The sequence below is a fragment of the Herpailurus yagouaroundi genome, unplaced genomic scaffold (assembly GCF_014898765.1).
Source record: "Herpailurus yagouaroundi ecotype Mexico unplaced genomic scaffold, PumYag 208, whole genome shotgun sequence".
Classification (NCBI taxonomy): domain Eukaryota; kingdom Metazoa; phylum Chordata; class Mammalia; order Carnivora; family Felidae; genus Herpailurus; species Herpailurus yagouaroundi.
In genome coordinates, this window is record NW_024412439.1 from 12372193 (window position 1) to 12399957 (window position 27765).

The 27765-nt window shown below is 43.0% G+C and overlaps 1 long non-coding RNA gene across 1 annotated transcript in view; it reads right to left on the reverse strand.

Moving 5' to 3' along the window:
• Positions 1-27765, reverse strand: part of LOC121016100 (uncharacterized) — a 74967-nt gene that overhangs the window by 19010 nt on the left and 28192 nt on the right. The window contains exons 2-3 of the long non-coding RNA XR_005784101.1: positions 25426-25434; positions 5904-5911 (exon numbers count right to left, since the gene is read on the reverse strand). This is a non-coding gene — a long non-coding RNA (uncharacterized LOC121016100). The remainder of the gene's footprint in view (positions 1-5903; positions 5912-25425; positions 25435-27765) is intronic.

A 27765-nucleotide genomic window follows, 5' to 3' on the forward strand; every position in this document is an offset into this window, starting at 1 on the left:
CTGTTTTCCGGAGTGGCTGCACCAGCTTGCATTCCCACATAATTCTTTTTATTAAAACAATTCTTTAAATTATGAAAGTGGTGCATATTCATGGCAAAAAATGTAGGTTCTACTGAAGAGAATAGAATGAAAAGTTAAGTCTCTTACCCACACCCTCCTGTTCCCACTCTCCAGAGGGAATCAAAGAGTTCATGTGCCTGGTTACCACTATAATTTACATGCTACCTTTTAATTCGTGAGTTTATTTAACTTCTTATTGTGAAAGATAAAGGTTTTAGTGTAATAACACTCCTCTCCTAATTCTTACCACATATTGGTAGCTTTTCTGATTGTCTTTATTTTTGTTAATGAAGTGATTTATCAACCTTACATAGGAGTCCCTGCTATATATATAAAAGGTAAATTAGCTCATTTCCCCTTCAGTGATTTCTCCCCCTCCTGCAGATTTTGCTAATTATATTATTTTTTATATTGTCAAGGTTTATAATATTTATATTCTCTTTATAACTGAAGTGGTCTTCAGGGCTTGTCTAGTCTCAAAAAAGGAAAACCAGAAAACAGCATTTATATGGTTGTTACTGTAATACCACATAATGATTTTGGACCTAAAGAGGAAGTATAATTCTCATCACTGAAACTTTGTTGGCGGAGAGTCTCTAAGCCCCCGAATCTTTCTTCCTTCTGCCCTCACCCACCCCCCATTTCTCTCCTAGCTCATGCTGTCCTTGTTACAGTATTTCTTAATTTTATGAAGAGTGGGTGGCAGTTGTGAGTCCTTGCATATTGAAGAATGCCTTTATTTTGTCCTAACATTTGATTGTTAGTTTTTTTGGGAATTGAATTCGGGCTTCAACATCTTTTCCTCACAGAACTTGGATGTCATTGTCCCATTGGCTGTGGCGCCCAGAATTCCTCAGGAGCAGATAGTAAGAGAAGAGTGACTCATGTCAGTCTAATTTTTGTTCCTGTGTAGACACTGTTTTGAAGTTCAGAGAGTTTTCTTTATACTTGGGAGTTAGAAAGTGTTACTTTCCGTGTGTGTCTCTTAAGTATAACATTTTTTTCATTCATTGTTTTAGTCTCTACGTGGGCTCTTTTGGGTTACAGGCTTAGGTCTGTCTTTAGCTCAGAAATTTCCTTCTTTCACTTTTTTGTCATCTGGATTCTCCAGCATTGTCTTTGGAGCTTCTACTACTCAGGTGTTTGAACTCCCTAATCTCTTTTCTTTGCCCCTTTATTTTCATATTGGCTATTTTCTATCTCTTGTTAATATATTTTGGAGATTTTCTCTCCTTTTTTGCCATACTAGTAACTTGGTTTTATAATTTGGTTTGGTCACTTAATGTTTTATTTGGCAATTATATTTCTAATTTCCAAGAACTTACTCTCTCCCTTTTTCCCCTAGAACCTTATTTACTTCTTTATTTTTAAGAGTGGGGGAGGGGCAGAGGGAGAGAGAGAATGTATTAAGAAGGCTCCACGCCCAGTGCTGAGCCTGGATGGTGGGCTTGATCTCATGACACTGAGATCATGACCTGAGCCAAAATCAAGACTCGGACGCTTAACTGACTGAGCCACCCAGGCGCCCCAGACGTTTATTTTTTAAAACAGATTTATTGAGGTTTAATTTGCCTACCATAAAATCTCCTTGGTTTAGGTGTATAATTGTATGCTTTTTGTACATTTAGAGTTGCATCTATCATCACAGGGTCATTTTAGAACATTTCCATCACCTCAGAAAGAACCCTTGTACCTGTGAGCAGTCACTTTGCCAGCCTCCGTCAACCACTGGTTTACTCTTTGTCCCCATGACCTTGCCTTTTCTGGACATCTCCTAGAAATGTGTCTGGCTTCTTTCACTTGGCATATTAATTTTTAGGTTGATCTATGCTGTAGTACATTACATCTGTTCTAGCATTTGTGGAAAACACTGTAATTTTGCTCTGAATTAGCGTAGAATTTTGTTGGAAATCTGTTGAGCAACCTGTCGTGCAGGTCTCTGTAGGGCGCTGCATTCTGTTACACTGGTCTGTGTGTCTGTCCTCCAGCCTGTGTCAGAGTCTCTGGACTGTGGTTAGGTGGTAAGTCTCGAAATTACATAGTATAAGTCCTTCAACTTTGTTTTCCCTTTTAAAGATTGTTTTTGCTTTTTGAGGTCTTTTCAAGTCAGTTTGAGGGTTTCCAAAAAAAGCCTGCTGTGATTTTGAGTGGAGTTACAGTGAATTTGTAGACTGATTTGAGGAGAATGAACGTTCTTAACAGTATTGAGTCTTTTGTTCTGTGAACATGGCATACCTCTCCATTTTTGTATGTCTTTTTACATTTTAGCAACGTTTGTTGCTTCCTTTGTGTAGGTCTTACACCTGTTTTATTGAATGTATCCATCAGTATTTCATGTTTTTTAAACACATTTTATTTAAATCCACGTTTGTTAACATATAATGTATAACAGTGGTTTCAAGAGTAGAATTTAGTGATTCATCACTTACAGGTAATACCCGGTGCTCATCCCGACTAGTGCTCTCCTCAGTACCCATAACCGATTTTAGCCCATCTTTCCACCCAACACCCCACCAGCAACTCTCAGTTTCTTCTCTGCATTTAAGAGTCTCTTATGGTTTGCCTCCCTCTCTGTTTTTATCTCATTTTCCCTTCCCTTCCCCTGTGTTCATTTGTTTGGTTTCTTAAATTCCACACGAGTGAAATTAGGTATTTATCTTTCTCTGACTTATTTTGCTTAGCGTAATACACTCTAGTTCCATCCACATTGTTGCAAATGGAAAGATTTCATTATTTAAAAAAAAATTTTTTTTAAATGTTTATTTTTGAGAGACAGCATGAGTGGGGGAGGGGTAGAGAGAGAAGGAGACACAGAATCCGAAACAGGCTCCAGGCTCTGAGCTGTCAGCACGGAGCTCAACACGGGGCTCGAACCCATGAACTGTGAGATCATGACCTGAGCTAAAGTCGGAAATTTAATCCACTGAGCCACCCAGGTGCCCCAAGATTTCATTCTTTTTGATCACTGAGTAATATTCCACTGTGTGTATGTATATATACACATATACATACATATGTGTATGTATATATATACATATACATACATATGTGTATGTATATATATATATACACATGTATACACACACACCTTATACATACACACACATATATATACTCTATATATGCACACCACATCTTCCTTATCCATTTATCAGTCAATGGATATTTGGGCTCTTTCCATAGTTTGGCTATTCTTGATAGTGCTGCTATAAAGATTGGGGTGCATGTGCCCTTTTGAATCAGTACTTTTGTATCCTTGGGATAAATACCTAGTAGTGCAATTGCTGAGTCATAGGGTAGCTTTATTTTTAATTTTTTGAGGAACCGTCCAGAGTGGCTACACCAGTTTCCATTCTCACCAGCAGTGCAAAAGTGTTCCCCTTTCTACTTATCCTTGCCCACATCTGTTGTTGCCTGAGTTGTTAATGTTAGCCATTCTCACAGGTGTAAGGTGGTGTCTCATTGTGGTTTTCATTTGTATTTCCCTGATGATGAGTGATATTGGGCATCTTTTCATGTGTCTGTTAGCCATCTTGGTGTTGTCTTTTGAGAAGTGTCTGTTCATGTCTCTTGCCCATTTCTTCACCTGAAGAAGTATGTTTTTGGGGTGTTGAGTTTGATAAGTTCTTTATGGATTTTGGATACTAACTCTTTAACCTGCATGTCATTTGTAAATATCTTCTCGCATTCTGTTGGTTACCTTTTAGTTTTGCTGATTGTTTCCTTCACTGTGCAGAAGCTTTTTATCTTGATGAAGTCCTAGTAGTTGATTTTTGCTTTTGTATCCCTTGCCTCTGAAGACATGTTTAGTAAGAAGTTGCTGTGGCATGGGTCAAAGAGATCATTTTTGGAAATGTTGTCATAATTTAAATCATAAAAATTTTATTTTCCAATTATTCTTGCTTATGTATATGTATAGAAATAAAATATTTTTTTGTATTTTGTATTGTGCATTCTGGCTAAACTGAGTTAACTTTTTTTTTTTTTAATTTTTTTTAACATTTATTTTCGAGACAGGGAGAGACAGAGCATGAACAGGGGAGGGTCAGAGAGAGGGAGACACAGAATGTGAAGCAGGCTCCAGGCTCTGAGCTGTCAGCACAGAGCCTGACGCGGGGCTATAACTCAAGGACCGCAAGATCATGACCTGAGCTGAAGTCGGCCGCCTAACCGACTGAGCCACCCAGGCGCCCCTGAGTTAACTTTTTGTACATTTTTTGTAGTATTTTCTGCATACACAGCGGTCTGCAAATAAACACAATTTTTGATTTGTGCACCTTTATTTTATTTTTCTTGTTACATTGGCTGTGATCTGCAGTACAGTGTTGCATACAAGTGGTGTAGTGATTTCTTCTTGGTTTCACCTTTCTGAATCCGGATAGCGGTTGCTGTACTCTGTTCTTGAACTCTTAGCTCCAGGGGCTGTTGGTGGGTCAGTTCTGTGTTTCTCTGGTTGTCTTCCTGGAGGTTCTTTCTCTAACTTATTCCTTTAGCCCTTCTAGTAACTTTGTTTTTTTTATTTTTTATTTTTAAAAAAAATTTTTTTTTCAACATATATTTATTTTTGGGACAGAGAGAGACAGAGCATGAACGGGGGAGGGGCAGAGAGAGAGAGGGAGACACAGAATCGGAAACAGGCTCCAGGCTCTGAGCCATCAGCCCAGAGCCCGACGCGGGGCTCGAACTCGCAGACCGCGAGATCGTGACCTGGCTGAAGTCGGACGCTTAACCGACTGCGCCACCCAGGCGCCCCTAGTCCTTCTAGTAACTTTGTAAGCATCCAGTTCCTCATTAAATTCCTTCTTCTTAAAACACCTAATCTGTTTCTGCTCTGAACTTTGACTGATACACTTTAATTTACCATATGGATCATTCTTAGGGCTCTTGGGAGACTATTTCTTTATGGGTAGAGTAATAATTAACATTAGGGTAACAAAAATGTGTTCTGGCCAGTGTCCTTTTTAATGGTTCCCTCGTGATCTGATGATACCACTTTTGAGTGGACTACATAGAAGCATTTTCTCTCTCCAGAATGGGAAGACAGCCTTATGATGAAGATGATGTGGTTATATTATCTCAGAGTGGTTTAAATAAATTACAGTGGCCCTGCCATTTAATTAAGCTGCTTCTTTCAGCCCCTTGGTGCTCTTTTTACAAATAGTTTAGTTTGGAGAGTACAGCAGAAAGTAACACTGCTCAAAGTCAGACGTTCTGTGAATGCTTTATTATGTATTTGGAAATGTTAAAAGTGGCATTTGGATTTAACTGCCTTGACAGTGTTCTCAGCTGGTACCTGAGCCACACTGTATGGGGTAGAAGTTTGGTCATTTGTGTATCAGGAGATGGTAAAATTGCCGAGGCTGATTCACTTCATCAGAGGTAGCCTCGCTCTTCAGGGACGTATTTGGGTGCTGACCTGAAGTGCAGTTGACCCTTGAACAGTTCAGGGGTTAGGGGAGCCCACCCCCTGCACAGTTGAAAATCTTCGTGTAACTTTTGACTCCCCCAAAACTTAACTAGTAACAGCCTGTTGTTTACTGGAAGCCTTACTGACAACATAAACAGCACATATTTTGTATGTTGTATGTATTATATATTGTATTCTGACAACAGAGTACGCTAGAGAAAAGAAAATGTCACTAAGAAAATCATAAGAGGGGAACCATGTGACTCTTGATCTTGGAGTTGTGAGTTTAAGCCCCATGTTGGGTAAAGAGATTACTTAAAAATAAAATATTTTAAAAAATTATAAGAGAAAATACACTTACAGAACTGGAGTTTACCAAGTCTCCAAAAAAATGTCCAGGTATATTTATTCAAGAAAAATCCATGTCTGTGTGGACCTGCACAGCTCAAACCCCTGCTGTTCAAGGGTCAGCTGTGCTGTTGGGTGTGGAAGACCTCGGAGAAAACTGCCTTTTTTTGCCCCACTCCCCGCCCCACCCCACCTGGTTCCCCGAGAAGCCGCTTCTTGTAGGAAGTGTGTCTGCTGGGCAGAAAGAGAGACACGTGTAATGGCCATAAAATGTGAGGGTCATACAGCAGGAGGAGGTGGGGAAGCATCACTGTGGAGGCGATGGCTGAGTCTAAGAGTAATCGGTAGGAACCGGCCAGATGTTCGTAGATGCCAGGACTTTGGAGGCATCTGAGAGTCCAGAGTGGTTGGGGCGATGGTGGATGTCCGGCAAGAGTGTTAAACCATCGTAGGTGATCGCTGGGACAGTCTGTGCTGGGGTTTCCCTCTATTGTCCACACAGAGGGTGCGAAACTGCACTCTGGGTATCTGGCCAAAGAGTGCAGTCAGAGATCAGTTGCTACCACACTCAATTAATTCTACTTGGATTAAACTCTCTTTTTGACAACTGACTAAGGGTTCTACGGTCCACCCTTCTAGAGGCCTTGGATGGACATTGTAGTCTGGAATCCCTTGAAATTGTATTCAAAATTGTGCGTTTGGTGAAGGGAGGGGAGGATCTGTCTCTTGATTTAGAGTTTCATAGGGGTTTGAAACCACCTACCTGCTGAACTCTCTTAACTCCCCCTGCCCCCAGAGAGAGCCGCGCACCTCCCCTATGTGGAGGGGTCTTTACTGAATTGTACTTTGGATGCCGTCACTGCTGTCTCCACCTATGGAGGTGTGCTGACAGCTTGGAGCCTGGACCCTGCTTCAGATTCTGGGTCTCCCTCTCTCTCTGCCTGCCCCCCCCCCCTCAAAAATAAGTAAACATGAAGAAAAAGGGGGGGGTACCTTCAGGATTAAATTCATTCTTTTGTTAGCAATGCAAATAAATCCCTTTAATCTGTCAGAAAAATTTTTTTTAAATCTTAGTGGCATTCAGTTTGCCTATCTGATCATACTTCCTTTTTCATATAAGCTGTTAGAAATCTTGAGTACGATGAACTAGTCATTCATCAAAAGTAAGCACCCAGTAGCTTAGAGCTGAAATTGTAGGCTGTTAACTCTGTGAATGTAGACGATTCATAGGCATTTTTGATGCATTTTCATAATGTCCATATTTTTGATTCCATTAAATGTCCCTCATTGTCTCTCTTTTTCTCATGTAATTTATTTTGTATTTTATGTATCTCTGTAATGCATACTATACTTGGGGGCAAGGTAGGATATTTAAAAATAAACCTTAAGCCATCTGTGTTTAGAGATTTCCCCTTTGGAAAAATGTTGTTCTCTTTTGTTGTGTATTCCTTTTCCTATGTAACACATACTTTTTACTTGGGACTTTTCTTTTTCCTATCTCTGCTTAGAAAAATACACTCCCCCTTTATGGTAAAGGACTAGTTTAAATGCTTTTGCTGCTTAGATGTCTTATCCAGTACCCTGACCCTTGCAAAGTAGTTTTCAAGTCTGTTGGCATTGAGAATATGTCTAGATTAGGGCCTGACATTTTTAGTGAACTTCTACTCTCTCTATGCAGTATTTTTTTTTTTTTAATATTTATTTATTTTTGAGAGAGAGAGAGATAATGCAAGCAGGGGAGGGGCAGAGAGAGAATCCGAACCAAGTAGGTTCCAGGTTCTGAGCTGTCAGCAGAGTCCCACGCGGGGTTCAAACTCATGAACTGTGAGGTCATGACCTGAGCCGAAGTCGGACGCTCAACCGACTGAGCCACCCAGGCGCCCTGTGATGTAGTGTTTTTTTTTTTTTTTTTTTTTTTTTTTTTTTTTTTTTTTTTTTTTTTTTTTTTAATCCTTAAGGCATCTATCATTTTGTGCTTGGCTATGATCTTTATATACGTGTTTGCCCTCACCCCTTTGTGTGATCTTAACTGGTCAGTCCAGTATTAGTATCCTATTTTGTAATTCCCATCCCCTCCTCCTTCCTCAGTTGTGTGTAATCTTTGTGGTGATTCTCTTAAGACACTTGACAGGATGGCTCCTGGGAGCCAGTGGAGGCCTGGATGCACACGCAGGTGAACAGTTGTAATCGTAGTGGTGATTTGGTTGGTTCATATTAGTCATGGTGGATATTTACTGGTTTGCATCAGGGTTCCTGAACTTGATCAGAGTCCCAAAAATAGTCACTTGGTTGAAGCCATTGCTGTATATAGTAAGTTGGTAGGAATCACAGAAATTGAATAACCATTAGGTTGGTCGATAAAATCAGAATTTAGAGTTTTCTGTAGTTGGGCAGAAAATTTGCTAAAACAGCAATAGTAGTTATTTGTCTTTAAAAAATTGCTAGCATGAGGTCAGGGAGACCCAGGTTAGCAGTAGGCAGCTTGTGAGAAAAAGACCTCTATTGATCACTTTTTACATTAGAATGGGCTAGGTTATGTAGTGGTTAAACTCACATGTGCGCACACGTACACACGCCTAAAGTCCCAGTGGCTTAAAATACAGAGGTATTTTCGGTATTTTATTTGTCATTGGCTCAGGTTGGCAGAGGTCTCTGCTCACGAGGGTGCTCCGTAAGAGTGCCGCTCGCACATTGCCAGAGGAAGGAAGGCCCTGTTTTTCTGGAGGCTCTGTTCCACCCAGGAGGAGTAAAAGCTCTGGCCAGAAGTGAATGGATGCACTCCCACTTACAAGTCATTGGCCAAATGTAGTCACATGGTGCCTCCCCAATCACAAGGGGGCTCGGAAATGTACCCTTAACTGTGCCTGCCAGCCACACTGACGACTGCGCCATCCTGTTCTAGCACATGACTGGCTGGTTGAGCTGTACTGAACGCTCGTTACCATTCTGTTCCGTGGATGGGCCCCTGCTAACTTTGCATCTAGAGAAGGAGTTCCTCACAGATGGTGTTACGACTCGACGGTCTTTTGTTTTGAATCTCTACAGTTGTGTTTGCTTCCTCATTGATACCTTTTTTTCTGAAGCATCTTTATTATTTTTCTCCGTTTCTCCTTTCTTGGCTCCTTTTGAGAGTACAAGTTGTATAAATGAGGCTGCACTGTCTTACCTGCTTTGAGGGACCATGAAATCGACTCTCTAATCCATATATTTAGGGTTGTTTTAGTTTAGGTCTGGATACAACGTTTATACTTGTTGACTAGCGTTAATATTTGATGTTCATTGGGTTAGTATAAAGAGTGATCTGCATGTAAAGCCCTCTTCTAAGATGAGAACTAATACTGGTCTTCACAGATTGGTGGCAGTAGATGCTATTTGTATTTTAAAGGAGGTACGCTCGTTTTTATGAGGATCAGAGTTGTACGTTACGTGGCAATTTTGAATACTGTGCTAAATTCGTGAAGAGCAGATGTTGGCCGTCCTGATGTGAAACTAGTTTGAAGAGTGCAATCCTGAATTTTTCAGTACCGTGTATTCAAATTAGCAGAAACCATCTTTTTTTTGCTTTTGTTGTTTTTGAATAGTACCGTAGGTTGTTTTCTTAAATAAGGTTGACTGTGTTTTTCCTCCCCCTGCTCAATTTGAGTCTCTGGAGCCTGTTCTATTTTTACTTGTGGATCCGGCAGGCTGAGGCGGTCTCTGATTTCATGCTCTGCAGATCAACAGGAGATCTCTTGTAAGATGAGAATTGTGTAGTGGGTGACTATTTGGAGAGTAAACAGCCCTTAGTAGTTGGTAAACACTTACTGAGATATGTTTTCAGTAACAGCAATTTTTAGCAATGTCTTTGGTACTGTGACTAAAGATAGTCACGAATAAATTCAGTAGTTGGCTTTTTGCTGTAAGGAATTGTTAGAAGTAATTTTTTGAAGTATTGTTGAAGCTTTATCTCCTATATGTTTTATTTTTTAACTGTCTTTAAGGGATCACTGAAAGTAATTTATGTGGAATATTTACACATTCTTGGGAATAAGCCAGGACCGTTGAATTAAAAAAAAGTTTACAAGAAAGTCTTGCAAAATCATTTCATTATAAAATGAAAGTAAAACAGTACCGTTTAAAGTTCAAATCCAGCAACATTTATTCTTCCCAGCGCATCAGAATCTGCTTGGGGCTGGGGTTGAAAAGATTATTTGATTATTGTTAGATTACCTTTGGTAAACATTGCAGACAAGGCCTAATGACACTCCCCCCCTCCGAGTGATGGACATTTAAGCTGCTTGTTATGAGACTGGGCCTGTCCTGCATTTCTGGCTTCTCTGCTGCTGGCATCTACTTGCTCCTTACTTGCTCCTTCCAGGTCTCTGGGTGACCTGACGTGTCCGATTTCAGTTTATGAGTCCATTTACTTTGCAAAACTGAGTCAAGTTTTCAGATAGTTTTGTTTTAAAGTTGAAGTCTGATCTTTTATTTCTTGGGCAGGTGAATGAATGCGGTAGAGCAGAGGTTCTTTGAATCGCAGGACATTTCTAAAGGCAGCTGGGATACTTCCCCACCGTTTTCCCACACTCTGACTCTTCCCGCTTTTACCAACTCTAAACTCTTGGTTGGTCTGTATATTCAGTGTATTCTCTGACGTTGGTATGCCCAGTCCTTTTTTTTTTTTTTTTTTTTTAAGGTATGATTTTCTTTTCCCTGAGTTTTCCCTGCTCGCCACTGCTCCTTTTTTCCTTAATCTGTGCCGAATTAGACGTACCCGACGTGGTGGAGAGCCGCATGGAACTGTGTTGGATAGACAGTTGTGTATTTATGTTGACGTTGGAGCACCAGGGTGTTGATAGGAAGAGGGGCCACAGGGTGTGATAACATATTTATTACTGTTTCTCACTAAATGGAACCAGGGCTCCATGGAGAAATGGCTGATTTGCCTGGGATTGGAAATGTTCAGAACATCCTGTTTAGGTAACAGAAAGCAAGAAAGCAGTCAAAGATCAATGGCAGCTCTATCACTGGGCAAGGTTCCCATTGCATAGATTGCTCGGTGGGACATTTTGGGTGGATAAAATGAGTAGAAATCATGGATTAAAACACACAACTGTGTTAAAATCCACGACTTCATAATACTGAAGCCAATAACAAACAACAGCAACAGCAGTAATAACAAAACACCTAATGGTCACCTTTGGAAGATGCTGTGCCACCAACTTATTCTGAAGGTAAGAGTAAAGAATCAAGTATTTGTCTTTCCAGACTTTCCTAGGTAACTGAAGAGTTGGTAAAGAGAAGTTTCTCTTTATACATTGCAGCTAATCAGAAAGAATTAGAATCTCGTCATTTTGCAGCCTGTAATGAAATAGATGTAGGCAATGATGAGTAACCGCTACTGAAGCCACAACGTGACACGGTGGCAGCTCCTGAACCCACACCTCATAAAAAGAGGGGCCGGCCAGACAGGTGCCTCCTCGGGAGAGGCAGTGGCCCCCCGTGCCTCTTGATCTGCCAGTCTACAGGAAACACAAGGTATAGCAGAACGTGTTCAGAGACCCGGTGAGAGGACACACTCTGTAAAATCTAGACGTGAATTCTGTAGGGCGGGTGTCTTGGTTTCTTCCACACATGAGTGACCAAAGAAAAAGGCTCAGGGAACCTGTAAAGAGACTTACTAGCCAAATGAAATGTGGGGATCTTATTTGGGTGGATCTTGATTGTAACCAGCTAATTGTGAGTCTCGTGGAGCAAAAGGGAGAACGTGAGTGCTGTATAGGTGATACTAGCAAAACGTAAATCTTTCTTAGGGTGTAACATTGTGCTCATGTTTTAGAGCGTATATTAAAGTTCTGACAGATGGAAGTACGACAGCTGGTGTTCCTTGTGAGCCGCGGCCACAGCCGAGAGTGCGCTCAGGCTTCAGGAGAGGCTTTGCCTCCGGTGTCTTGTGGTGTGGCAAAGAAGTCTGGTTGGACCCCGGGAGACCAGTGAAATTGCCAGTGCCTGCTCCTTCCAGTAGATTTGGAATGGGATCAGAGGTGGACTGTCCGCTCCCGGCTCAGTGCCGGAAAACCAGCTTGGGCATGTGCTCGAGTGCCCAAGAAGGTGACCTGGACCTGCAGGGTGGCACGTAATTTTACCGTCCCACTTTTCTGCTGAAAAGTCACTAACTTTTAAAAAAACTTTTGAAGTTTTTATTTATTCTTGAGAGAGCGTGCTGGAGCACGAGTGGGGGAAGCAGAGAGAGAGACACACACAGCATCCGAAGCAGGCTCCAGGCTCCGAGCTGTCAGCACAGAGCCCGATGCGGGGCTCGAACCCACAAACCGCGAGATCATGACCTGAGCTGAAGTCAGATGCTTAACCAACTGAGTCACCCAGGCACCCTGAAAATTTGCTAAATTTCAAAAGTCATATATGTTGATGCTTTGATCCTAACTGAATGAATAAAATTCAGCTTTGTGTGGGGAAATGTGTTTTCTCAATTGTTAAGTTTTTTATTTTGAGTTGCTCACTCAGACTAAGACCTGTAGAACTTTTGGTGATGGTATTTATGGTTTATAATTTGAATTATCTGTGAAACTTGAATTCATGCCTGGTTTTTTCGAACGTAATATTAACTCTAACTTATCATCAATTCATGATTGTCTAATGGTGTGCATTTTACTAGGGTGTACCCAAAACTGCAGGAAAAAACATGGTACCCCCTGAACTACAGATTTACCGAAAGATTTAAGAAAAACCATGAATATTGAATTAAACAAGGATATATTACAGGGTTAAAGTGAAAAATGTGCCTTAATCTTTAAGATAAAAAAGATTGGAGGGGCGCCTGGGTGGCTCAGTCGGTCAAGCGTCCGACTTAAGCGTCCGACTTCGGCTCAGGTCACGATCTCACGGTTTGTGGGTTCCAGCCCTGCGTTGGGCTCTGTGCTGACAGCCTGGAGCCTGCTTCGGGTTCTGTCTCCCTTGCTCTCTGCCCCTCCCCCACTGATTCTCTGTTTCTCTCTGTCTTAAAAATTAATAAATATAAAAAAATTTAAAATAAGAAAATGATATTTGAAAGAAATTAATGTTTGAGGATCTTCATGATTCTCTGTAGAGTTTTATTTTGTCACCTCCTTAGTTTATTTATGTGTCTCCTGGTTGGGCTAAGGATTTTTTTTTTTTTTTTTTGAAAAAGAAAGAGAGAATCCCAGGAGGGGCAGAGAGAGAGAGAGGAGTGAGGCTCACCCGAAGCAAGCTCAAGCTTACCTGATGTGGGACTTGAACTCACCAACGGTGAGATCATGACCTGAGCTAAAGTCAGATGCTTAATGACTGGGCCACCCAGGCGCCCGTGTTTTGTTGTTGTTGTTGTTGTTGTTGTTGTTGTTGTTGTTGTACTATTAGGATTAAAATAACTTTTGAGACCCATTTTTTTTAATGTTTATTACGTTTTTTTGTTGTTCTTTTGAGAGAGGAAGGGCACAAGTGAGCAAAGAAAGGCAGAGAGAGAGAGAGAGAGAGAGAGAGAGGGAGAGAGAGAGGGAGAAGCAGGGCTCACCCAATGTAGGGCTCAAACTCACAAACCATGTGATCATGACCTAAGCTGAAGCCAGATGCTTAACCAACTGAGCCACCCAGGTGACCCGAGACCCATTTATTTTAATTAGATATTTGCTTGAGTACTAGGCAAGCTGTATTGAGAACCTTTGTTCATATATATTTTTTTAAGGTTTGTTTACTTATTTGAGAGAGTGCACATGCGTATGCATAGGGGAGGGTCAGAGAGAGAGGGAGAGAGGGAATCACAAGCAGGCTCTGAGCTGTCAGCACTGAGCTCCGTGTGGAGCTCAATCTCATGAACTGTAGGGTCATGACCTGAGCCAAAATCAAGAGTCAGATGCTTAATTGACTGAGCCCCCCAGGCACCCCTTTTTTTCATAATTTTGATTGGGCTTCTTGGTTGTAAATTCTTTGAGGTACAGGCGGTTATGTTGTGTGCCTAGTGTTAATAGACATAACTAGCTACTCTTTATTGCTTGCTTTCCTGTTACATTATTTATTCCTCACGCTGACTTGCTTTACTGTTGAGGATAACCTTGGCTCTGCCTTCAGTAAATGGGGGACTCCGTGCTGGTTTAGAAACCTGCTGGGGACCAATGAATTTGTTTGCGTCAGTATTTTTCTTGGGCTAAAAGTCTTTGCTGCGTTTTTCCAGAGGAGCCCTCGGAGCTTTAGTCCCCAGACTTTACATCTGTTGCAACTGAAGAGAAATTTACCAGTAATATATATTTTTTTCCTTTCCGGAAAAGAGCTTTGAAGAAGAGTATAGTAAAATCTCTTACCCTCTTACATAGGGAAAGAGGGCTTGACCTTGTTTGAAAGCTTTATAGCTTTTCAGCCATAGGATCATGAGAATTACCTTAGATAACACTTAAAGTGCTGACATATCAGATTTAATCTTCAAATTTAATTCTGCAGTCATTTAACAAATATTTGAGCGCCCACGTCTCTAAGAGTAACACTTAACAGAATGTGAAAATCTTGCACAGAGTTTACATTCCGTGTGGGCAGATAGGTAATAAACTAGATAATTAAGTTAAAAATGTGGTGTGTTAGGTCGTGATAAGTGCCCGGGAGAGAAAATAAGGCCGAGAGAATGGCACGTCGGAGGTGGTGTCTCCAGGCTGAGGGAGCGACCTTGCGGCTCCCAGGTGGGGGGAGAGGCTGGCAGAGGGGCAGCTCGCCGCGGGTGGCGGCCCGGCCTTTACAGCAGTGAGACTTTGGTTCTGACTCTGAGGTGAGACCAGCCTGTAGAAGTTCTTCGGCAGAAGAGTGACATGATCCAGCTTACGTTTGAACAGGATCACTTGGCTTGCGGTGCGAGCATGTGGCCTGCAGGGAGATGAGCGGAAACAAACTGGTTGGTGGTTATGAGGCTTGAGTGGGAAGGCGGGTGCGATGCCTGGTGGCTCGGACCAGGATGCTGGCCGTGGAGATGATAAACGGTTGAACTCTTGGTTACATTTTCTAAATGGAGCTGTCAGGATTTACTGGTGAATCAGACTTTTTTGGAGTGGTGCGTGTGTGCGTGTGAGAGAGTTTTCAGGGCGCCTTCAGGGTTTTTGGCCTGAGCAGCTGGAAGGGCGGACTTGGCACTGACCGGGGTGGAAGGACTGCGGGACCAGGACATTACCAGGGGCTCGTTTTGAACACACAGGGTTGGGATGCTCGTTAGACATCGATGTGGGGGAGTCATGTAGGCAGCTTATCACATATGATCAGGAATCTCCGAGCTTTGGCTCGGAGACCTCACCGGGCAGCTGTGTGTAGATTGTATAGAAACCATGAGGCTGGCCGGGATCAGTAAGCAGGGGATCAAGGAGGAAGGTTTGGCACGCCGGCATAAGCAGAGAAATTTGCAGAAGCTAGTGATGGGGCTGTGAGGGGCTGTGAGGAGGAGTGGTCTGGGAGATAAACGGGCAATCAGAACATGGCAGCTGTCAGGGGCCAAAGAAAGTTCCAAGGAGGGCTGGGGGCACCTGTGTTAAATGAGAGGTCAGGTAAGATAAGGACTGATGAGGGTCATTAGAGGTGATGGGTGACTTGGAGGATGGTTTCTGGGGTGTGATGGGGGCAGACGCCAGATCAGTGGGAGCCTGAGAGAGCGGGATGGGGGAAGTGGAGGCAGACACGCAGAGCAGCCCTCTGAAAAGCTGGGCTGTAAAACGGGAACAGAGATGGGGCAGTAGCTGGAATGAACTTGGCTTCCTGTTTCTTGTACAGATTGGAGAAATGATCGCATGTTGATTGATGGGATTGAATTCAGTAGAGAGGGGTGCGTTAGGACACGGAGAAGGTAGGGTGATATGGGTCAAAGTTTAGGGAAGAGGGTGGGTCTGTGTAGAGTGTGGAGAATCTTGGAACTTACCTCATAGGTGGTTTTTTTTTTTTTTTTAATGTTTTATTTATTTTTGAGACAGAGCATGAGCTGGGAAGGGGCAGAGAGAGAGACACACACAGAATCCGAAGCAGGCTCCAGGCTCCGAGCTGTCAGCACAGAGCCCGACGCGGGGCTCGAGCCCACAAACCGCGAGATCATGATCTGAGCCGAAGTCGGACGCTTAACCGACTGAGGCACCCAGGTGCCCCATGAGTATTTATGTTTAAGAAACATGTTAATTTGTTTAATTTTGTAAGTGACCAGTTTGTTGTACTTTTTTTTTTTTGGTTTGGTTAGCTTTCCTAACTGTAGTAATCATATTCAGATCTCTTTAATCATTTGTTTTTAAGCCTATGTACATTGCCCAGTTGTTCTAAAACAGTGTTAAATATTTGTGTGTTTTTTTGTAGTAATAGTTTAACTATTAACTGTGTTATATACTTTAATTTTTATTTTTCTGTCCTAAAGGAACCCTAGTTTATTATTCATCTTCCTGGCTTGTCTTCCGTTAACAGTTGTCACGGTTGTCACGGCAGGCGCCCTGGTTTTGTCTTGTTACCTGACTTCAATGGAATGCTTGTAGTTTTTACCTTAGTGGCATAATGTGTCGTGTGTATACTAAATCTCTAATAAATGCACACATATTTACAGCTTGGTATATATTTAAAAATTTTTTTCTAAAGTTTTTTTTAAGTTTATTATTTTTGAGAGAGTATGTGTGTGTGTGGGGGGGGGGGGGGGGCAGAGAGAGAATCCCAAGCAGGCTCCACACTGTCAGTGCAGAGCCTGACGGGGCTCAAACCCGTGATCTGTGAGATCGTGACCTGAGCCAAAGTTGGATGCTTAACCGACTGAGCCACCCAGACGCCCCTATGGCATAGTGTATATTATGTGGTAAGTCTTTCTTAGAAATACTGGTACTCTATCTATCTCTGTTTTATTGGGTTTCTCTTTCCAATTAATATCATAAAGTAGATCGTGTATATTACACTGTATGAAAAATTTTCAGCAGCAGTGAAAATCGTGAATGCTTTTTCTCCTTGAACTTTCATTGGATGTCTGTTCAAAGAATTGAGCCTCTTGAATTTGTAGAAGATTCACACTTCTAAAATTTATTGTTGGTAATATTTACTAATACTTCGTTTTAGAAAGAGGTGAATTGCCTAATCTCTGAGGCCTCATTGTGTGGATTCAAACCCCAGCCTCTCTGTTACAGAACCCCTCTGGGTCAGCTTCCACACCCGTGAGATGAGAAGAAACAGTGTTCAACTCCTAGGCAGGATAGTGGTAATCAGTCCGTGGGAACTGTCACTAATGTTGTGATGTGCAGGTTGTTGGAATACTTGCCCCGTCTTGGGTCTTATGTTTTTCCTTGTGATCTCAACCAGTGAAGGGGTCATGCATGGCACAAAAGAGGGCCTGGAGGACTGTGCTTCCAGCTGATGAAGGCTCTGGCACCCTTTTGACGGATGGGTTGTGACTCTTCTGTGCCTGCATTAGACACGTTGGCCCTCCAGCGTGTCAGATTGTTTGGAGACAAAATGAGGTGATGTTACATGCATTGCTTATCTAGATTGATGTCTACAATCTAGTAAATACTATATGATAGTGTTTGCTGTTATTAGTATGAATTTTTGTCAAGAGTATTCTCTGTGCTGTTTTGTGCATGACAGGCTTCATGAAATAGGAAATTTTGTTTTCTGGATATGGCTTAATAAAGGAATTACCTTTTGGATTTACTCTGAAAATGTCTGGGACTCGTGTCTGGACTGGTTGGGGAGCTAGGTTCTGACAATATCCTGTTCTTCAAGTGAAACCATGTGGAACTGAGAGCACTCTGTATTTTCCTCTACTTCACCTGCATTACATTGTTTAGTAGCTTAAAATTTACAGGAAGCTTACTTCATACTTAGTTTGGTTTCCTCTGTTACCATCTTATTCCTTTTCAGCCCTGATTTTTACATAATTATTTTTTTAATCCAGGTAATACGGTGTATCTGTTTTTCTTCAAAATTCAGCTTCTTGGTTTTAGAATTAAACCTGCTATCTTCTGCTTTCCTAATTGAGTGATTTATCCATTATTTTAATTCCTTTATTTATATATATATATATTTTAATTTTTTTTAATGTTTTATTTATTTTTGAGACAGAGATAGAGCGTGAGCAGGGGAGGGGCAGAGAGAGAGCGAGACACAGAATCCAAAGCAGGCTCCAGGCTCCGAGCTGTCAGCACAGAGCCCGACGCGGGGCTTGAACTCACAAACCGCGAGATCATGACCTGAGCCCAAGTCAGATGCTCAGCCGACTGAGCCACCCAGGCACCCCTATTGATATTTTTTTAGTTCTGTTTATTTTCTAACCTTGAGTTGAATGCTTAATACATTTAATTTTAATTCTTGATGAGTTGACAGTAGTTAGATTTGGATCTTTGGGAATAACTTTATTTGTGTACCGAAGACTTTTATATAGTTAGTTTCTTATAATTGCTATTTACTAGGTAATTTGTACTAATTTTTATTTCCTTTTTTTTTTTTTTAAAGTAAGCTCAATGCCCAGCGTGGGGCTCAAACTCAGGACACCAACATCAAGAGTCGCATGCTCTCCCGACTGAGCTGGCCGGCCAGGCAGGTGCCCCTGGATTCCATCTTTGCATGGAATAATTCAGCGAGAGGTAGCACATAGATGGTCAGGTCCCCTCCCCGAAGTGGAGTAGTTTGCTGAATTTTGAGCTGTTGTGGCCTAAATAGACGATCTGCTCTCATTCTGTCATGTGTTCAGCCATTTTATTATTTTTGTCTTTTGATCTTTCAGGACTGAAACCGTGATGGCCTTCTATGTTTACTTTGCCCAGTTGTCTTGTATTTAAAGTTTTGGCTGTGAGTATATGTCTTGAAGTTTTATAGTGTACATAGTTTTATGAGCATGTCTTCCTTCTACCGTGATCTTCATCGTTATGGAAGGTGGCCCTTTGAATTGCACTGGTTTTGGGAGTGTGTTGATACTTGCCTGGTGTACTTTTGCCTCCCCTTCACTTTTAATGTTTCTGAGTATGTTTTGTTTTTGGTTGTCTCATGGAGACCCTGTGTCGTTGGATGAAGGTTAGTCTTTATGGACCCAGTGTGAGTTGCTTTGCATTCGTTTTCGTTAATGTTGTATGTTTGGTTTTGCGTCTGTAATACTGTTTTTTCATTGCCTGTCATTTTGCTTATTTCTTTTTCCTCTTAACATTATTTTCTTGATTTGCTGTCCCTTACCTCATTTGGTAAGTCATGTATCCTGTTTCATTACGTGTATGGTACCATTGGTGGTAAGATGGCTCGCTATTCTGATAACCACCACTGTGGTTAAGAGCTGCTGAAGAAACGCGCATGCCATCGATTGTGATACGCGTGCTGATTTCAGGTACACTAAAAAGTGAAAAACGGTGCAGGGGCACCTGGGTGGCTCAGTCGGTTGAGTGTCTGACTTTGGCTCAGGTCATGATCTCGTGAGTTCGAGCCCTGCATCAGGCTCTGCGCTGACAGCTCGGAGCCTGGAGCCTGCTTCAGGTTCTGTGTCTCCCTCTGTCTCTGCCCCTCCCCTGCTTGCGCTATGTCTCTGTCTGTCTGTCTGTCTGTCTGTCTGTCTCTCTCAAAAATAAAAAACATTAAAAAATGATAGAATGATCAATAAAAGATTTTTATTTTTTTTATTTTTTTTTCAACGTTTATTTATTTTTGGGACAGAGAGAGACAGAGCATGAACGGGGGAGGGGCAGAGAGAGAGGGAGACACAGAATCGGAAACAGGCTCCAGGCTTTGAGCCATCAGCCCAGAGCCCGACGTGGGGCTCGAACTCACGGACCGTGAGATCGTGACCTGGCTGAAGTCGGACGCTTAACCGACTGCGCCACCCAGGCGCCCCAATAAAAGATTTTTTTAAAAGGTGAAAACCCGGTGCATCTTAGATGAAATAAGGTGGTTTGTTTATAGTTCTGTGGTTACTATTAAAAAGTTGTAGCTTTCATATACTTAAATCTATTATGTTCATTAAATAGATTTTGTTTGAGGAGTGGTTTGTTGTATTCTCAGAGTTCTTGTCTGTTTAAACATGTCTGTCAGTGGCTTTCACAAGTGAAACGATATTTATTAAGAGTTTTTGAGCTACGTTACCTTCCCCTTAATACCCAGTAAACATTACTTAACTCCGTTATCTCCTGGCATCGAGGGTTACTCTAGAGAAATCTGGGGCCAGCCTGACTTTTTCCCCCTTTGTAGGTGACCTGCTTTTGCCTTGGGTGTTGGTAGAATTCTTTGTTCAGCCTGGAAGTTCAGTGACTTCGTCGGCATGAGCCTGGGTCTGGGTGTGCCTCCCTGTGACATGCTCCTGCCACACGGTGAGCCATTTCAGTGTGTGATTCGGGGCTATTCCTGACACCCCTTTTTCTTCCGTTCTTGTTCTTGCCTCAGGGAGGATCAACTTGGTGATTGTGGCTCTTCGTTTCCGGTCATTCGTTTATTATTTTTCCAGGTGCTTCCTTTGTGCTTTTCCTCCGTGTTCTGTGTGATTTCTTGAGATGCTTTCAGAACGTTGTCTTTGTCACATCGGGTCTGCCTCTTCCTTTATATGATGTGGTTTTCACCTGGCCAGTGGCTTCAGTACATCACTACCTATTTATGTCTGTGAGCAGCCCTTTCAATTTGTCTCATTTATTTCCCTCTTTTTAAAAAAGCCTTTGCTTCTTGTGGTAAAAACAGGTAAAACCACATTGTTTTTGCGAAGATGGGGAAAACCAATTGCAAAGCAGCTAATAGCAAAATACATTCTCCAAGAACACAACTAAGAGACTCGGAAGTGGTTCTACCAAGATACGTTGTTACGCTCGTTTGCAGGCTTAAAGATGTTTGTTTTTGCAGTTGGATAAACTCCTTTTGTGCACGGTAGAAATCTGTTTTTGCCAGGTGTGCTTTTGTGTACAGGGGAGCAGTATTCAAAGGCCTTTTCCCTATTAATTATTGAAAATCTGTTGAAGACTTTTTCATCGTCCAGCGAGTTGTAATGTAGATTACAAAAAAGTTCACTGAAACCATGACTGACAGGGGCGCCGGAACAGACCCGGTGTGTGAGTTTCTCCTTCCTGCCGACTTGTTCTTGTTTTATTCTGAAGAAATGAAGGTGACCTACACTGTGCCCCTTGACCTTCGTTCAGGTTGAAGGACGTAGTGAAACTGAATGTGCGCAAATTGTGGTTACTGGGAGTGAGACTTTGTGGCTTCTGCACTTTGAAGCTTGTCAGCTGCTTAGGGAATAGGTTCTCCCTTGGTTCTGTTTGTTTTCAACGGTGGTGGACACACAGCTTCCTTTTTGTTACTGTGGATGCTAACAAAGGTTGTCTTAACTGTTTTCGTGGACTTGCACATTCAGAGTGGCACACAAGTATGCTGGCTACATACTCAGTATTGTGAAAAGCCTGAATTTACTGCTTGAGAGTCTAAACCACAGCTTATCTCTGTAATTAAAATGATCAGCTTCCTAAGGATTTCAGACTTAAAACTTAAACACGCACTTAAGCTGTGCTCGATTGCCCATAATGTGGCATCTTCCTAAGATACATGTATTTTTACTAATCCGTGAATTCAGCAGATAGTTTCTGAAGGCTGTAGCACGGAACGGATGGGGTCCCTGGGGCTATACCAGTAAACAAACATCCGCACGGCCGATTCAGAGCCTTGTTCTGGTGGTGGGGGCGTGGGGTGGAGGAGATCTACAAAGTTAAGAGGAAGGTGTGGAGGGCTATGGGGGTCGTAAGACAGGGAGAGGGGATAAAACAGGGAGTGTGTAAGCACGGGGGGGGGTGTAATTTAAAATAGGGTGACGGCAACGAATCGAGTTGGGTGAGGAAGTGAACCGTGGGACGATGCAGCAAGCAGGGAGGGAGAGGCAGGAGAGCAGTGGGCTGAAGGCCAGCGAAGGAGGCAGCAGGGGGAGGCTGAGGAGACGTGGGGGCAAGTTCTGGAGATCGTGAGCTGAAGCCCGGGAGACCCTCACTGAGAGGGAGACAAGGCACAGGCTCAGAGTGGTGACGCGGTCCAGACTTGCGTGTGAGAACAGACACCCTGACAGAGGGGTTGTACGTGGCGTCCCACGTGTGTAAGTAAACATTCGTAACTGAGAGCAAAGCTTCACCAGCGCTGTCCCTGTTGTAGGTTTTCTTTTTATTAGGAAAACAGATGCTGCTGGTGTCCCTCCCTGCACATGCATGTCGCGACCACATTTCTTGTGACTGAGAAACACTGCTAAATGAGATACGGCCTCTGCCACGGTGGGAAGGAAGAAAAGAGAGCGTGGGGCGTTGTGTGTTAAAGGAAAATGAATAAAGCGCGAAAATATAAAAGAATAGAAACCAATATCAAATGCACCCTTAGCTTAAAAAAAATAATTAAATACGAGGTCTACAAAGGCCTGATAGTGAAGAGCCTCACCCACCAGAGGCGACTATTTAAAAAATATTTTTTGGGGGTGCCTGGGTGGCTCAGTTGGTTAAGCGCCTGACTTCTGCTCAGGTCATGATCTCACGGTCGGTGAGTTTGAGCCCCGTGTCAGGCTGTGTGCTGACAGCTCAGAGCCTGGAGCCTTCTTTGGATTCTTTCTGTCTATGTCTCTCTCCCTCTCTCCCTCTCCCCCCTCCCACCTCCCACCCCTCTCTCACTCGCACTCTCTGTCTCTGTCTCTCTCTCTCTCTGTCAAAAGTATATAAACACTACAATTTTTTTAAAAAATATTTCTTTAAATTTATTTACTCAAAAGTAAATAAACATTAAAAATTTTTTTTTAGTTTTTTTTTTTAAACTTTTCTTATTTGAGAGAGAGAGAGAGAGCAGAGGAGGGTAGAGAGAATTGCAAGCAGGCCCTGTGTTGTCAGTTGCAGAGCCTGATGGGAGGCTCGAACCCACAAACCATGAGATCGTTACCTGATCCGAAACCATGATGCTTAACTGACTGAGCCACCCAGGCACCACCCCCCAAATGTTTTTTAATGTTTATTTATTTTGGGAGAGCGAGAACTAGCGGAGGAGGGCAGAGAGAGAGGAGGACAGAAGATCCAATGCCAGCTCTGTGCTGACAGCAGAGAGCCTGACGTGGGGCCCGAACTCATGAACTGAACCGTGAGATCGTGACCTGAGCTGAAGCCAGATGCTTAACCAACTGAGCCCCCGCGGCTCCTCAGAAACAGCTACCTTAAAAATATCTTTTTGCTGCAAATTTCTTGGGGCCCCATGTTTCTAAATAATATGCTTATAGTGTGTATTTTTTGTTTACCAACTTCAGGCATCCTCTGTTGACTTATTGCTGTGACAGATGTTCTCAGTCTCACTTCCTACTGCTGACAGGCTCTGGGGTTCTGCCCAGAACATTAGCTGCCACCTTCCCCCTTCCCCTCCCCCTCCCCACTCCGTTCCTCCCTGCAGCTCCTCTGTGAGTGCCCTGTGCTGCTCCCTGCACTCTGCCTGATCAGTTTGCCCTCTGACGCCCATTTTCCATCTTTCAGAACCATGGGCAATCTACCTGTCTTTTTTTTTTTTTTAATGTTTGTTTATTTTGAGAGAGAGAGAGCACGCCCGCCCAAACGGGCGTGGGGAGAGTGGGGAGAGAAACCCAAGCAGGCCCCCGTGCTGTCCGCACAGAGCCTGATGTGGGTCTTGATCCCACGAACCATGAGATCATGACCTGAGCTGACATCAAGAGTCGGACGCTCAACCAGCTGAACCACCCAGGCGCCCCTACCTTGTCTGTAAACAAAATATTTTCACTTAAATGGTTATTTAAAAATTTTTTTTTTCAACGTTTATTTATTTTTGGGACAGAGAAAGACAGAGCATGAACGGGGGAGGGTCAGAGAGAGGGAGACACAGAATCGGAAACAGGCTCCAGGCTCTGAGCCATCAGCCCAGAGCCCGACGCGGGGCTCGAACTCACGGACCGCGAGATCGTGACCTGGCTGAAGTCGGACGCTTAACCGACTGCGCCACCCAGGCGTCCCAAATGGTTATTTTAAAATTTGGTTCGATAAATTTAATTATTAGGAAGGAAAGGAAATGAACATGTGGGATCACACTGGTGCCGTGAACTGGAAGATAGATTGGAGGTTGGCCACAGCTTTTTGTTTTGTTTTGTTTTATTTCTTTTTTTCTTTCTTTCTTTTTTTTTTTTTTTCCAAAATGTTTTTATTTATTTTTGAGACAGAGAGAGACAGAACATGAGCAGGGGAGGGGCAGAGAAAGGGGGAGACACAGAATCTGAAGCTGGCTCCAGGCTCTGAGCTGTCAGCACAAAGCCCGATGCGGGGCTCGAGGTCACAGAGTGTGAGATCATGACCCGAGCTGAAGTCGGACGCCCAACCAACTGAGCCACCGAGGCTCCCCTTGTTTTGTTTTAAAATATGTGCAGTGTGTGCTTTTTTAAGAGTTAGAGATATATTTACAATACTTTATCTTTTTAAAACAAATTCTAAACATTTCCCCGTGTCATTAAAGTACCTTGAATAGTTGCATAGCAATTTTCCATATCCTGGTACCATAATAGTCCCCCAAATTTGACTTTTAGGTGGTTTTTAAATTATAAATAATTATAAACTATTTAAATTACAGCTAATGCTTCCATGGGTTTTCCTCATGAACAATATTTACATGTTATGTTGGATTGCTTCGCTTAGGATAAATATCTAGGGGTGCTCCTTGCTGCATCAGAGAAGATAAACGTTTTTTGAGGTTCATGTTTTCTTTCTGTTTTACTGAGACGCAGCTCACATGGTACACGTTTAAGGTGTGCAGCGTCCTGACTTAGACATATTGTGAACCTCCATCACTGGACAGAGCTACAAGAAAAAAGAAAAAAAACTGTGTTTGTGCTTGGTTCTGTTGTTTCCTTTTGATGAGAACTTCCAGGCTGTGCTGTCCTTGTAAGTGTCAGGTATGCCGCACGGCTGAGTTAGCCACGGCCATGATGTTGTACCTGGCTCACTTTATAGCTGGAGGCTTGTCCTTTTTGACGTTCTGTCTCCAGTTCCCTTCTGGGAAGGCTGTGTTCTTTTATATTCCCACTCTCACTGAATTAAAATGCCACCTTTTTTTACTGTGTTCTCATTCTTACTGCTTATCAGGGACTTCTGAAAATGTCTGATTCTGACAGGTAAGAAGAAATTTTATTTTAAAAATTGCCAGGGCGCCTGGGTGGCTCAGTCGGTTAAGTGTCTGACTTCAGCTCAGGTCATGATCTTGCCGTTCCTGAGTTTGAGCCCCACGTCGGGCTCTGTGCTGACGGCTCAGAGCCTGGAGCCTGCTTTGGATCCTGTGTCTCCCTCCCTCTCTGCCCCTCCCCCGCTCATGCTCTGTCTCTCTCTCTGAAAAATAAGTAAACGTTAAAAAAAAAAACCCCAAACTTAAAAATTCCCGAGAAAGTTGGAACGCTTCCTGACAGTTTGGCAGTTTGTTGGTTGTTTTAGAGGTTCGTGACAGCAGTAACTTGCCTTTTAACTTTTTTTGGGCTATTTTGGTATGGAAATTGTTTTAGTTGTCCAATTAATTAGTCCTTCCTGTCTTTTCTTCCTTTTCTGTGACACTTAGAATGTTTCCTCTTTGTAAGATCAGATAAGACTATGGAAAATTTGAAGGTGGCTTTGAAATGGGGGGGTGGGAACTTGACAGCAGTGTTTTTAAACACGGCTGGCCTTTGGTCTGTGCTGAGAGATATCCATCATACTAATTTAATTTTAGTGTGTTGCTACTTTGCCTTGTACTGTGGAGGTGTTAAATTATTACTTTATTTTTTTATTTTTTATTTTATTTTATTTTTTTAAAAAAAAAATTTTTTTTTTCAACGTTTATTTATTTTTGGAACAGAGAGAGACAGAGCACGAACGGGGGAGGGGCAGAGAGAGAGGGAGACACAGAATCGGAAACAGGCTCCAGGCTCCGAGCCATCAGCCCAGAGCCCGACGCGGGGCTCGAACTCACGGACCGCGAGATCGTGACCTGGCTGAAGTCGGACGCCCAACCGACTGCGCCACCCAGGCGCCCCATTTATTTTTTATTTTTTTAAATTACCTTCCAAGTTAGCGTGTAGTGCAATAATGTTTTCAGGAGTAGAATCCAGTGATTCATCCCCTACAAATAACACCCAGTGCTCCTCCCCCGTGTCCTCCCTAATGCCCCTCCCCCACTTAGCCCATCGCCCCTCCCACAACCCCTCCAGTTTGTTCTCCGTATTTAAGAGTCTCTTCTGTTTTGTCCCCCTCCCTGTTTTTAGATTTTTTTTGTTTCCCTTCCCTTATGTTCATCTGTTTTGTCTTTTAAAGTCCTCCTGTGAGTGAAGTCGTATGATTTTTGTCTTTCTCTAATTTCACTTACCATAATACCCTCCAGTTCCGTCCCTATAGTGGCAGTGGCAGGGTTTCATTCTTTTTGATCGCTGAGTAGTACTCCATTGTGTGTAGATACCACATCTTCCGTATCCATTCATCTGTTGATGGACACTTGGGCTGCATCGAAGTACTTTATAACGTGTAAAGCTTTTTGGACCTATGAGGAGTTACTAGGACTGGTGGCAGGCAGTCCTGGGCAGTCTGGGCTGATAATGTAAGCTTTCTCTGCTGAGTCATGGGGTGTCACCAGGGAGTCTGTCACTCTGTGGTGTAATTCCATTAGGAACTTCTAGTGACAGGTTAGTCCTTCTGGGGGAAAAATTAACTCCTTTAATTTTAGACCGAGAGCACTTTTACTGACATTTTAAGCTCTTTGTAAGTAGCAACATGGTATAAAAATGTTTTAGAAATAAGTTTTAAAAAGCCTCCATGGGCAGTGGGCCAGGCGGCATAGTAAACAAGGTCATACTGAGAAGAGAGAAATTGGTTTATGAATTGACTGCGGGGTATATGGGTCCCATGGACGTTTCAGTATTACTTTGAAGGGATCCTTGTTTTTTGTGGTTGAAATCCTAACCACTGTAAAAATGTCTTGGATTTTCAACGCATTAAAATCTTTAACCTACCCAAGTAAATTCCTGTTTCTGAGATGTTGATTATCAGTTGTAGAGCGAGATTTCACTTCAACACGATACTTATGGTTTAGGTGTGTTTTTTTTCTCCAACTTTTTTTTTTTTTTAAGTTACACTTTTTAAAAGTTTATTTCTATTAAAAAAATATTTTTTAATCTTTATTTTTGAGAGGCACAGGGAGAGAGACAGAGAGAGAGAGGACGCAGGGAAGGGGCACAGAGAGATGGAGACACAGAATCCGAAGCAGGCTCCAGGCTCCGAGCTGTCGGCACAGAGCCTGACGTGGGGCTCTAACTCACAAGCTGTGAGATCATGACCTGAGCCGAAGTCGGAGGCCCAACCGACTGAGCCACCCAGGGGCCCCGTTCTTATTTATTTATTGTGAGAGAGACACAGAGAGCATGAGCAGTAAGAGGGGCGGAAAGAGTAGGAGAGGGAATCCCGAGCAGGCTCCATGCTGTCAGTACAGAGCCCGACTCAGGGCTCCCGACTCATGAACCGCGAGATCATCACCTGAGCTGAAATCAGGAGTCGGATGGATGCTCAGCTGATTGAGCCCCCCAGCTGCGCCCCCAACCATTTTAATACACATTTGTTTCCATATCTTGGCATCACGTGTGTGTCACCCTCCTCAGGAAACACGCTCTGTTAGGCTGTGCCGTTGTCTTGTCGCACCGATGCAGCCACATCATTTCTCACTTACACTTTTTTGTAAAAGTTTTCATTGAATTCCAGTTTTTCACGTAGGTGCTCAGGTTTCCTGTGTACATTTCAGTAACTACGCAGAAAGTGTCAGGGTCTCACGGGTTCTTGGTGCGCCCAGCAGTGACGCTGGGGGCCGAGAAGCAGGCCCTCGGGCCCTCGGGCCGGGCTGGGCCCCCACCCCTGTCCCTCTCTCTGGTAGTCGGGGCACAGGGCCGGGAATTCGGACCCAAATCTTAGGCTTCACTGAAATATTTGCTACTTCCTTTGACATTTATTGCGTCCGTTATTCCGCCCCCCCCC